We start from the raw sequence: 13,569 nt of genomic DNA on the forward strand, positions 1-13,569 counted from the left end.
TAACATACATTTTTTAGAGTGTTATGATATTGCCAATTTTTTTTAAATTTTATGGTTTTTATTTTTTCCCTAGAGTTGATTTACAGTGTTCTGTCAATTTCTACTGTACAGCAAGCTGACCCAGTCATATATACATTCTTTTTCTCACATTATCCTCCATCATGTAGTATACATTTCTAATTTTAGAAACACAGTATTCAGGGAAAAGTCAGTCAGTTATACATCTAGTCCTGTTACTTAGTAATGAAACACTAGAAACATTAGAAAACTCAAGATTTGAAGGCCTTCTCCTCATTAGATGTGCACTGGCTTTTAAGTACAGTACAGCCCTGCCAACAGAACTGTATCCTGATTACAGGAGGTAATGAGGCCTTAAATTGGGGAAAATTTAAAGACTATAGTATTTTATTGGTATAACTTTCCAAAATGATTGCTGAGGAAGCTATTAAATGGATAATTCGTCAGAAGGATAGAATATGGAAACAGTGGGATTAAAAATAGCCCTTGTCCCTAAACACAATCTCTCCCAGTTCACACTTGCCGTGTTGCCATTCCCCAGCCCTCCTCTCTCAGGCAAAGACTTGCTCTACTCTCCTCCAATGTGTGTGCCCTCCCACGACCTCACATCTTTCACACGCTGTCCCCTCTTCACTAAACACCTTTGCCTTGTCCACCTAGTGAAGCCAGGGCCATGGTCCTTGCCTGCAGGCCTGGATAAATGTCTGGACGGCAGACCCATCCTGGTGCAGGTGGCACTTCTCTGCTTCTGCCCATCATGGCAGACTCGGCCCACTAACATGTGGCTCCCACGTTCTGTGTGAGAGCTCCTTAGAGAGGCTCACCTAGACTCTCTAGGACATAGTGTCATAGCCAGCGTGCAGCAGGGACTCAAATCACATCTGCTGCAGTAAAACTATTCCAATGTTTTTTGTGACGAAAAAGTCAAACCCTAGACCAAAAGTCAAAGATCAAAGCTGGAGGACACAATAGCTGTATGTCATGGGGGTACAGTTTTCTCTTAGAAACATTTTCAGAGGAAAGATCTATAGGCAAGGAAGGACCATTCCATGTGGGGTGGGGTTCTGGGGAGTCAGGTTTTGGCAGCCAGGAGCCAGGCCTGGCAAAGGTCGGGGTCCAGGATGAGAGTTACTGTCCCTGCCTGGAATGTGTATATGTCCTCAAGACTGAAGGACCACCTGCAGGCCTTCTCCAGTTGATTTCAGGATAGCAGGGCGGGGGTCCGCTGATGATGTTTGCTATGATAACATTGTAGGGAAGAGGAAGAGGAAAACAGGAAAGACAGCGGGAGTGTTTTCCACAAAGTCAGAGATCAATGTGATTGAGAAGAAGAAGGCCGACAGCCTTGGACGATTCAGACGGAGGAAAATGTGGGGGGAGAGGTGAGGCTGTGAAACAATTATCTTTAAGCTGTGCGTTTTGTAAACAGTCTAAAGGCCAGGGGAGGGGGGAGGTGAGTGGAATGATCAGGCTTGTTCACACTGACCTAGGGGAAGAACAAACCTTCAAAGTCGTGAGAGAGGCAAAAGATGTAAGAGAAAACGGAAGGGTTTTCACCATGTGAAAAGGGAACGTTTATAACATCATGACTACTTTCAGAAAATAAAGGGAGATTTAAAATGTGAAAAAAAAAATAAGGTGAAAATCAAGAGGTGGGATCAATACCAGATGTCTTCTAATTTTCACCCCCCCAGGGATCAGGCCTGAAAGCTTGAAATCGGAGCCACAGAATCTGGGGTGATAGGGCCTGGTTATAAATCTATGAACTGAGAGAACCACTTCTAATAGCGTGTCCTTGTTGATTGAGTCTGAATCATTTACTATAAAAGTTGACCTCAGACATGAGATTACTTAATTTCTCTGTGGCCGTGGGCCCGGGGTCGTCCCCTAAACGCCACTCAAGCGGGAGCAGACACTGAGCAGAGGAGCCTGGCTGGCCGTTTGCCGCATCCCACATCCGTTTCTCTGGTCAGTGTGCACTAGGAGAACACCTGCCTCTTGCAGACCCAGCCTGCATTCTATTTTTAGTTTCTAATCCTTTAAGACTCTTTCCTAGGGCTCAGCATCCACCAACCCTGAAATACCTAAATTCTCTTCTTCTGAAACATACAGACATGCGCCATTGGTATCATAATACCGGAAATCAACAAGTTCTAATTCATGGCTCTCGCTCCGATTTTTCTACGTTTCCAGGGCTTAGACAATTCGTTCATGCTATTTCGATATTCCTTAATGACTGGCTGACAAAGATTTGTTTTTAAAGAGAAAGACCCTCTCCCAAGGAGTACCACTCAGTGTAATTTTCCCGAGAGACCATTCGCAAGGCTCCCAGCCCTAAAGGTGCAGACATGGAAGCTGACAACATCTAACCAAGGATGTGTTAGAAATTGCAATTAAAACACGGCTGTGTTTTTTTAGATGTGCTTATGTTAACTGGGGCTAATTTTTTTTTTAGCAGAAAGGGATCGTACGGCAGGGTGACCGAGAGATGCTTCAGCATCACACAAAATGAATACCCGCTTTAAAAAAATGTCAAAATGTGGATGTGCCTCCAATCATTTAAAAAATAGAAGGTGATAAGTTGAAAATGTCAGGTAATTGGCAGACAGATAGAAAGTTAAACTGTGTCCTCAGTGAAGAAAATTAACCAGCAGCTGCCAGCAGGGACCCCAAGGTCATGTGAATGCCAGAACCAAGCGCAGCCCAATCATTCAGAAGGGGCTCCGCGCTGAAATCCCCTCCCTGGCCATTTCCAGATCTCTCAGGAACTGCCCTGAACTACTGCCAACATGTGTTCATTTCTAAAAATTACATAGATTGTGATTTATTACCCATCACACTACAAAAATCCACTGTGAATTAAATCAGCCCTTTGTTTAAATTGTTCCTCGGCAGCACGCATCATATCATCATAAATGACATTGAAGTTATAATCGCAGTCGCCGGCCTCAGCCACTGATAAGGCTCCACCATGGGACGATCAATACTTACTATTCATTTTTGAAATTATCTTCACATTGATCCCTGAACAAGCGCCAGCAACACAGAGGCCCAGTGTCTTTAATACAATAATTATATAAAGGTTTACAGGCTCATCCTCCCAGCCAATAAAAGCTGTCACCTGGCAGGGACAGTTACAATCCCATAATCCATCAAAACCCCGTTCCCTGACCTGTGGGCTTCTGGGCGTCCGGGAGACCTCGATAAACATGCTGGGCAGGAGAGCACAGCCCGTGGACCGGGAAACAAAGGCTGCAGATGGATGCTACTGATGAACGGAAAGCCCTCCAGTAGCCTGCCTCCCTGTTTTTATGGTAGGAACCACGAAGGGTCATCTATTCATTTATTTGCTAATTGTGGTTCACCAAGAAAGAATGCAGCCAGACACTTCTCTGCTTTCATTTTTTGGTCTTTAATTTATCAGGTTTGACTTTGTACCAGATGATATATAATGATGAAGTAAGCCCGCAGAAATCTCAGTGGGGATAGGTACTTCAGGACAGGGGCGAGGGAGCTCTGCGGCCAGAGAGGAGGAGACAGACCAGTGGACAGGGCACACAGCTCAGGGCTCACACACATGCACACACACACACACACACACAGAGGAAGACAGACACACACATATACAGGCAGAGACACAGAGAGAGAGACAGAGACACACACACATATACAGAGGCACACAAACAGACATACGCAGGCAGATACACACACACAGACATACAAAGATACACTCATTGACTCACACATGCACACACTCACACACACACACACACAGACAGACACAAAGGCAGATGAACAGACACACACAAAGGCAGATAGAGACAACATAGGCAGATAGACACACACACAAACACATGCAGACACATGCAGAGATATACCCACTGACCCACATGCACCAAGATACAGACACACACAATAAAACAGATTTATAGTAAAAAGCCTTCTGGTCAAGTTTGAATGATTTTGTAATTTTATTAAAGAGATCATGCAACTTTTCCCTACCTATGTCTGTATTACCATAGATAATATAACAAAGTCACTTACTGAACCTGTTCCATGTGCAATTAGGTTTAACCTTTCTTAGGGATAGAGACCAAAAATAGTTAACTGAATATACCTTGAATTTTCTATTAATTTTAACTGTTTTCAATCATGATTTGAAAAATGGAATTGTGTTGCTGGTGGACTGGGCAGGTTGGCCAGGGAATGCAAATTCCAGGGAATTCTTTCCAAGTGAAGCTGTGGGAAGAGTTTCCTCTCAGAGTGGGGCAGAGACTGGGATTCAGTTTACAAGCAGAGGTCCGACAGGGGCCAGGGGGCCAGGAGCAGCCTGTACTGAGCACATGGGGCTGCAGGAGGACAGCTGTGTCCTCGCTGTGGGCTGCGGGCTCAAGAGTTGGACGCAGCCCTCATCCAAAAGCTGGTCTCCAGTTCTTCAGTCCATCCTCTTTCCCCAAAAGACATGGCCAATTTGGTGCCTCAGTAATGGTGCCCACAGATGCCTCCAATGCACTGCCGACCTTGCCCGCCAAGTTCAAGGCAACCAGCACCGGCACTGTGATTCTGTGTCAAGTGCCTCTGTCCTTGCTCTTCCAGTGGGGTCTGGGCTACGGTCACTCAATACGCTGTGTCTCTGCCATCCTTGTGTGAGAAGGGACTGTTCTCTGAGGCAGAGGAACCAGGTAAAATTCTCAGGAAAGTCATCCAAGAAGAGACAGATACCCCAAGGGCTCTGAGCCAGGGTCCTCCACTACAACACAAGGAGGGGACACCACCCCCTCATTCCTTCAAGCACCTGCAGAGGATGAAAACAAGCTCCCCATCTCTTGAAGGGAAAATGCATAACAATGTCAATGTGTTACATACAAGCTCCATAGAACCACATAGAAAGGTAGTCATTACAAGCACTTAACACAGAAGGAAATTATGTGATTGAAGTGAGGACTGAGGGGTGTAATGAAGGTCAGTTTTTAAGATTCCCTCACACAAAGCTCTGTTTGGCAGTGGTTGTCCCCCCCTAGAGATATGAGGAACCCCTTGGCCAGGAGTCATCCACCTTTGCAGAAGAAGTCACCAGGGATGTGTCACAAGCTTTGCAGGGACATCAAAGGCCCTGGAGGTTCTCTGTGCATCCAAACATTCCTGCTGCATTCCCCATTTCTCATAAGCTGACCAGCCTCAGTTCCTCCTGGACACTATGACAAAGTGCCACAGATAGGGTCTCTCACAATCCCAGAGGCTGGAAGCTCAGATCTAGGTTCCAGCACAGCTGAAGTGAGCTCAGAGTCCAATTTCAGGGCAGACGGACCACTTCTCCTGGGGTCCTTGTAAGGGGCCTCCCTGGGGTCTCTTTCAGGAGGGCACTAACAGTATCACCAGAACCCCAGCCTTAGCCCTCCTAACACCACCGCACTAGGGGTAAGGATTTCAACCCGTGAGTTCAGGGAGCCACACATGTGCTCAGTCCACTGCAAGAACTTTCAGTGGTTTCCCAGATTCTTAGGACCCTGAACAAAATTCTCCACAAACAGAAGATGTTTCATGAGCCCTGTTTTGTTTAGCAGCTCACTTCCCTGGATTTACATTCCCGCTCTATTTCCTCCCTGAGAGCATGTGACCCCTCCTGCGCTATAAGGTCACACACCCGGACTTCCCTGTCTGGAACCCTCCCAACCTCCTGCTCCCTCCCGCCTCAATCCCAGTAACATTCCATCTCAGCATGTAGGTCTGTCTGAATGCCGGCCTTGACCCCATCTCCTGCTAAAGACCTTGTACAGGCAGGTCCTTGGCCTCAGCAGCACTTATCACAATGTAACCTAAGTGCTTGGGCCACGATTAAATCAGCCTCTACCTCCTTACTGGACGGTGAGCTCCCTGCAATGGAAGGAAGCCTCTTTTAGCTCTTGTAGTTGACAGTGTGGTCCCTACAGTGGAACATAGTGACCTCAACCTGTTGACACTTGACAGATACTGTTGAATGACTAACTGAGCAATTTAGCCCTGTAGGATCCTGACCATAGGCTCACACCCCTACCCAAAGTGCCAGGGTTCCTCAGTATCCGTGGTCATCAGCATCACATGAAGGACTTTTTTTTTTTTTTTTTTTTTTGATTATGGTAAAAAAACAAAAAGAAAACTCATAAAACTTTCCATCTTAATTTTTTTAAGTGTGCAGGTCAATAATTTTAAGTGTACTGATGTGGCCGTGAAAAGATCTCCGTAATATTTTCAACCCGCAAACCTGAAACTCTGCATCCATAATTGTCCTTTCCCATTTTCCCAACTCCTGGCAACCCATTCTGCCTTCTGTCTCTGTGAGCTGACTTCCCCAGGAACCTCATAAAACTGGAATCACACAAGATTTGTCTTTTTGCAACTGCTTATTTCACGTAGCACACTGTCCTCTAGATTCATCCATGCTGTAGCCTGTGACAGAATTTCTTTCCTTTTCAAGGCTGAACAACATTCCATTGTATGGCTGGACCGCATTTTATTTTTCCATTCATCTGTTGATGGACACTTACACTGCTTCCACATTTTGGCTACTGTGAATACTGTTGCTATAGACACGGTGTGTGAATCTCTCTTCCAGACCCTCCTTTTAATTCTTTTGACTACACATCCAGAAATGGGTTTGGATGATCTGGTTGCTCTATTTTTAATTTTTTTGAGGAAGCACCATACTTCTTTCCTTAGTGGCTGCACCAGTGTATATCCCATCAACAGTGCATGAGCCTCCCTTTCCTCTACCTCCTCCCATGCTAGTTATTTTCTGTGTATTTTTCCTGGAAGTAGCCATCCTGATGCCTGTGGGCTGATATCTTACTGTGATTTTCATTTGTGTTTCTCTGATGCGTAGTGGGGTTGAAAATCTATTAGAACTTTTTGCACTAGACTTCAGTGAGATGCGTTTTTTTTTTTTTTTTCAAAGATGCATGGAGTGTTTTATTTTTCCTTTAAAAATATTTCAATTTTTATTTTTGTCACAGCTTAAAGCACACATATTTCTACACTTAAAATATAATTATCAAACCCCTTTGTAATAGATAGACCATTTCTGATATTTCTGAGATCATTGTCATTGATATATACACTATCTTCTTCATGGTTTCTTCACTCAATTTTTGTGTGTTTTATTTTATTTTTTAAATTTTTTTGTCATTTATTTATATATATATTTTTTCTACTGTACAGCATGGTGACCCAGTTACACACACAGGTATACACTCTTTTCTCACACATTACGTGTTCCATCATAATTGATTAGACAGAGTTCCCAGTGCTACACAGCAGGATCCCGTTGCCAATCTTTAAACAGCACACACCTCTAAGACTTTAAATACTATCAGTCTGCTTCTTCTGACCTAGACGGGTCTTCCAAACACACCACTATTCTGCTCTTCAAGTTTCCAGTTTGGCCACCAAATGGAACAGGAAGCAGCAAGATTTTTCCTCCACTGTCCTCTTATTTTCCTGCTTGGATCCCCCCACACACACCCACACCACGCTGCTCCTGTACCAGGCCCCTCAGCCCCGCCAGATTCATCCTAATCTCCCTCTAAAACTCAGCAATGATGCCCAGCATTTTGGACCCATTTTCCATTTGTTCAGCTGCTCATTCTTGGCCAGTGAGTTCTCTCAACAGTGGACCCACCTGATGCTTTGTTTCATTTATTTCTGAGCTGTTTGGCTCAAAAGGGGCAGGGGTGGAGGTGGTCCTGTGAGGTGATGCCAGCAAAGTTTCTTCGAGCCGTTCAAGCTAGGGCTGGCACCTGTGGCCTGGGAAGGCTAGGTCAGGACCCAGGGACAGAATTGCAAAGAGCTTTCACCCCAAGTCTATGGATGCAGCACTAGGTTCGCATGTGCAGCACCCACACCTGCTCTGCTGAGAGGGAATACAGTGGGCCTGTTTTTCCCCAGGGCAGTGTGCATGCATGTGTGTGTGTGTGTGTGTGTGTAGCTTAGTGATTCCTCAGTAGTGTCCAGAATGAGGCTGCTGTACTGGAAATGTTGTGCATCATTCACGCTTCATAAATCAAATCCTAGCAACAACCCTGCCTGTTACCCTGTTATCCCCAAATAAACAGCAGGCTAGAGATGGCCACAATAATCTAAGCAGTGCTATCCTAAATTGTAAACTGAGCCTCAGGTGAGGAGGCCTCATCAAAGAGAAGGGGACAGCCTGCAAGCATCCTGTGGTGTCACAATGGTGACATGGGAGAAACACCTTGGAAATAGGAAGTCACACTTTAAGAACTTAGCAGGTGAATAGTTTAATGGCATGGTTTTCAAAGCTGGAGGCTTTTGCAAAGAAAAAAGGACAGGGGGATATAAGCGATTGAGGATCAAGGAGATAAAAGTTCTATGATGGAGAGAACAGCCTTGGGTTGGTAGCGCATCAGAAAAATAGCCCATTTTGTGAGAACTGGCTTTTAACCAGAATGAGAGGTGAAAGCGTGTTGAGAGGAGGGGCTCAGCAAACAGGAAGTGCGTGGTTCCCCATGTGCGTGCATCCGGTGCCCGGCCTCCTGGATGGGGCTGGAGCAGATGTGATGGTCCAGTGAGCAGGTGCCCTGGGAGGCCAAGGTCTGGTGCAGTTAGTAGCAGCCTGATGGGCCCTGGCCTGATGTTTGTGCTTCAGTTGTATCCCCTGCTGCTGGACAAATTGCCCCCAAAGGGAGTGTCTGCAATTGGCAATGAATATTTACATCTCATACAGTATCCATGGGTCACTCATCCGGGAGCCGCTCAGCATGGGATTCTGGAAGCGGGCCTCCCACAAGGCTGCCGGCAGCAGTGGTCCGGCAGCAGTCACCAGTCATCCAAGGCCTAAGCTGGCCTGCAGAGCCGCCCACAGGGCTGTCACCAGCTGCTGTCCGCAGTTTTCCCCTGCCTCCCTGGGCAGCTGGATGCTGGCCTCCACCCCAGCCCTCTGTCTGAGAGAGCTGGGGGGCTCCCTCATTTCCACAATCACCCACTGTCCGCACAGCTTGGTCCTCAGTAGGGTGCGGGGGGGTTGACACAGGTACAGGTCTCTTGGGAGGCCTTGCAGCTGGTGCTCTGGGAGGCCAGGGACCACAGTCTGCCGGACGGATTTCGGGAGTCTGTTGGGGTCACTACTCTGGGAGAGCGGGGCATGCATGGATGTGTGATGACTGCATCCAGAGGCCCCTCTATGGATGTGTTCAGTCTGGGATGGACTGAGGAACGAGTGTCTGGAAGCTGCAGGCACCCCAGGCCTATACTGCTGGCAAGTACCCACTCTGGGACTGTGGAGCTCTCACGCAGACGCACAGATCTCGGAGGAGGAGGAAGAGTCAGAGGCCCTCTCCTCCGTGACACCATGTGGCCCAGTGTGTCCTCTGGGCCCTGGGAGCCACGCATGCTGGGTGGGCCCAGAACAGCTCCCAGGCCTGCCCTTTCCCTCCGGGAACCGGAGGTGGGGGTGGGGGTAGATGGAGGCCATTGGAAAAGGCTGGAGCATCTTTTGTGGATGTCGCACCCTGGCCAAGGCAGAAGCAGCAGGGATGTCTTATTGTCATAGGGAGTGCTAGGGAGTTTTGAGATCTCTTCTGGGGAGTTGATCACCCACCCACCCCCTGCCCAGGGAGGAGAGGGGGATCAGGAACTGGCTGGTTGAGATTTGAAGAAGAGTGAATTCTAGGTCAGCCAAAGTTGGAATGGGGTGTTTGAGAAGGAGGATTGTTTTTACGCTCAGCCTCAAGTAGGAAAGGGGAAGGTGCCAGCCATGAGGAAACAGGAATATTGAAAGATTTCTTGGCTTAACAGAAATTGAGTATCAATAGTGGCAGTGCCACTTTGTCTGAGTTAGACACTTGTCTAAATGTACATTTTAGGGGACACATTATTTTTGTTATAAAAATAACAAATTGGGAGTTCCCGTCGTGGCGCAGTGGTTAACGAATCTGACTAGGAACCATCAGGTTTCAGGTTTGATCCCTGGCCTTGCTCAGTGGGTTAAGGATCCGGCATTGCCGTGAGCTGTGGTGTAGGTCACAGATGTGGCTCAGATCCCGCTCCAACTGGAACCCTAGCCTGGGAACCTCCATATGCCGCAGAAGCGGCCCTAGAAAAGGCAAAAAGACAAAAAAAAATTAAAATAAAAAATAAAAAAATAACAAATTGTATTTGTTATGCTAATCTTCCTAAATATTAACTATTACAATTATTGGAACAACCATTGAAAAGACGGAACGATCCTGTATTTTTTTTTTACCCTTTTCTTCCTAAAATGAGCTTACCAAGTATTAATTAAATGTATGTGTTGATGGAACACAGGAAATTAAGCAAAAGTAGAGATGGCATGAACACACAGGTCCTCCAGGAGTCGGACAGGAAGCTTGGGTCACAACATGAAGATTCTTCCACGCGGGTCTTCAGCATCTCCTTTATCCTGGGATTCCCTTTCCTCACACACATTGCTGGTCGCCAACCTTCCACTATCGATAACGCATCTTGGCGATAAACCTTGGCCATGTAGGGATGTGTATGAAATTCTTGGGATGCTTGAGATGGCTTATCTTGTATTTTTATTTAATTGCTTTCGACTTATAACAATAGGGAAGTAGTGAGCTGTGGAGGAACAGCCCTAGCCCAGCAGCAGACGATGTATCTATTATCTCCCACGCATGAAGGTCATTGACCTTTGACAGCTGGAGTAGCGGAAACATTAGAAATCATGTGCAATTTAATCTTTACACAAATAAAGGAAAAGCATCACAATGCCTGAATAATGAAGACTCTCTCGGAGAAAAAGCGGAGTCTGTCCCCGAGGATCGCCTTCATTTTCTGCCGTTGCTGTTCTGAGGCGCACACGCCGAGATCCACTCTCGGGCTGACACTCGTATTAATAGAATCTTGGCTGGAAGAGACGGGATGTTGTCGGTGATTGCGCCGCGCAGCTGTGACTCAGTTCTCGCCCGCGCTCCTTCCTGCCCCATGTCAGCTCCTGGACACCATTGTTCACGGAGAAACTGTCATCGCGGTTGAAATTAACCGTTTTCCTTCCCATTTCAAGGAAGAATGTTTCCTGTCCTTCACTCTTTCAGAATCTGCCTGCTGGATCCTAAACCTTTTAGAAAGTTATAAAGAAAGGGAACCCTAGTTCCAATCCAACATGAAATAAAATTCAAATGCAGCTTGAAGCAGGGTATGTTTGAAGGCAGGAATAAAATGCCTAGGTGTTACAGTCTGTAAAAGCAGGAGAAGGCGACTGTTACTATGCAAAAGGTCCATGAGATTGTCTGTGATGCAATAGCAGAGTATGGTTCTGTTCCAGGACACTGCGCTGCTCTGGGTCTCTGGACGCGTTGCCCAGCATGGGTGCTAGAAGAAGCTGCCCCTTCCCTGGAGAACAGGAATCAGGAAAGGCATAAACCCTGTCCCCTGTCCTGCAAGGCGCATGGGGACCCAGAGGAGGAAGCAACTTCCTACTACACAGGCTCTACTCAGAGCTTTACTGGGAGGCTCCAGGTGCCATCGAGTGGGAGAACAGCAGATGCCAGTAGAGCCGGGGGTGCAGAGCCATGTAGCAAAATGGAGAAAGTCTGATCTATGACCACAGAGAGTCCCTTTCAGGCATTATTCTCTTAGGTTTAAATGAACTCTGTTGTGGGAGAATTTGAGGTTCACAAAAACATCAGAGATACTACACAGAGTTCCCTCGGGTCCTTCCCCAGTCTCTGCCATAAACACCTGACAAGACCAGGGTGCCTTTATCACAGCTGAGGGACCAGCGTCACTCACTGTTCTTAGCTGCCCCTATTCTTATTTTGACCTCAGCAGCCTTGCTCTAAAGCCCACCCTTCTGTCCCAGGGTCCCACCCAAGACTGTATTATGTTCCATCGCCCTGTCTCCCTGGGCTCTCCTGAGCTGCACGTGTTTCTCAGACTGTACTTGGCTTAAATGACCTTGATGGTTTGAAGTGCACTGGAAAGGGAAGATGCCCCTTAACTGGAATTTCTTTTTGGCCTCACCAGTGGCATTTGAAAGTTCCACTAGCCTGGGATTGAACCTGCACCATGACAGCCACAGTGCTGGCACGTCACCCAGAATTCCCTGACATATTCTTATGATTAGGGTTCAAGGTCTTGGGAAGAAGATACCAGGAGTAGAGTGCCCTCGTCATCACCCTACTCAGGGCTCAGCACCTCCATCCCCAGGCTGTGGAGCTGACTGTCAGGTCCTCTTCTCCCCTTTCCTGCTGCACTTTGGGGAACTCTGAAAAGGTGGGGAGTCACGCTCCATCTCTTTGAGGGGGTCCTAGCTGCATAAATTATGTGGAATTCTGTTCTGGAAGTTTGTCTCTTCTCCCCACTCATTTATTCAGTTATGCTTGGCATCAGTATGGTCTCAGAGACACTAAGTTACTCTCTAGGCTGTAATCTAATACTACGTGGTCTATTTTCTCACTCAAAGAGTTTAGCTCTGCCACTGCCCCTGGAGCTCTTTCCATTGACTCTCACATCCCTTGAACATGCTCTCATCATTTTGGGGACTTTCATTTCCTTTCCTTTTCTTCTTTCTTTAGCACTTTCAGACTTTCAGTCACTATAGGATGCTACAGTCTTCTCTTGTAGCCTAGACTTGGGGCTGGAAGCACTTGCAGCTTATGCGGTGGAAGAACTTACTTCTTGGGCATCTCGGCAGATGGGATGAGGAAATGTATGTATGTGAACAAACCCACGTGGATACCTCTCTCTCTCTCCATCCATCCATCCATCCACCCGCCTATCATTATCAGCTATCTGTCATTCCATTTATTATCGATCTGTCTCTATCAATCTATCTCTTTTTCTGCACCCTTCTATTCCACTGTGAGAAATATGACTCCCACATCCATCGTGTATATTTTATTTCTTTAATTGCTGAGTCCAAGTGTGGGATTTTCATGAGAAATAACTTGACCAACAAACAATTTAGAGGAGCTGCTTTAGGTCCTTGCTGCTTCACCAGGTGCCCTCAAACATGTCTTGGGGCAGGACACTCTGACCCAGGGCAATGCCGACTCTTAGAGGGTCCACCTGGGATCCGCTCTACACTGGGCTGCTTGTCCTTTCTGGGAGGAGGGCTGTGGTTTGTTACCTTGGTCAGGTGTGAAGGGCAGGTAGGTTTGGCAGCCCTGACCCCACCCAGCCCAGTGCCTGCACACAGCTGAGCCATCAGCCTGGAGTTCTCGACTACAAACATGCTGGCCTGCTCTCCACACCCTTATGATGCCAGTTAACTCTGTCGCCCTATGCTGTCCACACACACCCCTGCTGAGAACTCCTCTCAGTTCTTTCTCATAAATTAGTTATAATAACCATGCTTATTTAAATTTCAACTAGCTAACCTTCTGAAACTTTTCCAGCTTTTTTTGTTGTTGTTTTGTTCTCATGCCGTGCAGATTAGAAATTACCTTTTCCTTGAAACCAAACATGAACCTAGGGACTGACTTACAAATAAATTGTGTTTTTGATGTTTGTTTTGTTTTGATCCTCTGAAGTGACCCTCCCCTTCCTCATGTGGTTGGACAACAAGAAATCAAA

Source organism: Sus scrofa, chromosome 1 (genome assembly GCF_054392235.1).
Source record: "Sus scrofa isolate SSC_HxYL_T2T_F1_AM1 chromosome 1, Sscrofa_HxYL_maternal_Yorkshire_Landrace_v2.0, whole genome shotgun sequence".
Taxonomy (NCBI): Eukaryota; Metazoa; Chordata; class Mammalia; order Artiodactyla; family Suidae; genus Sus; species Sus scrofa.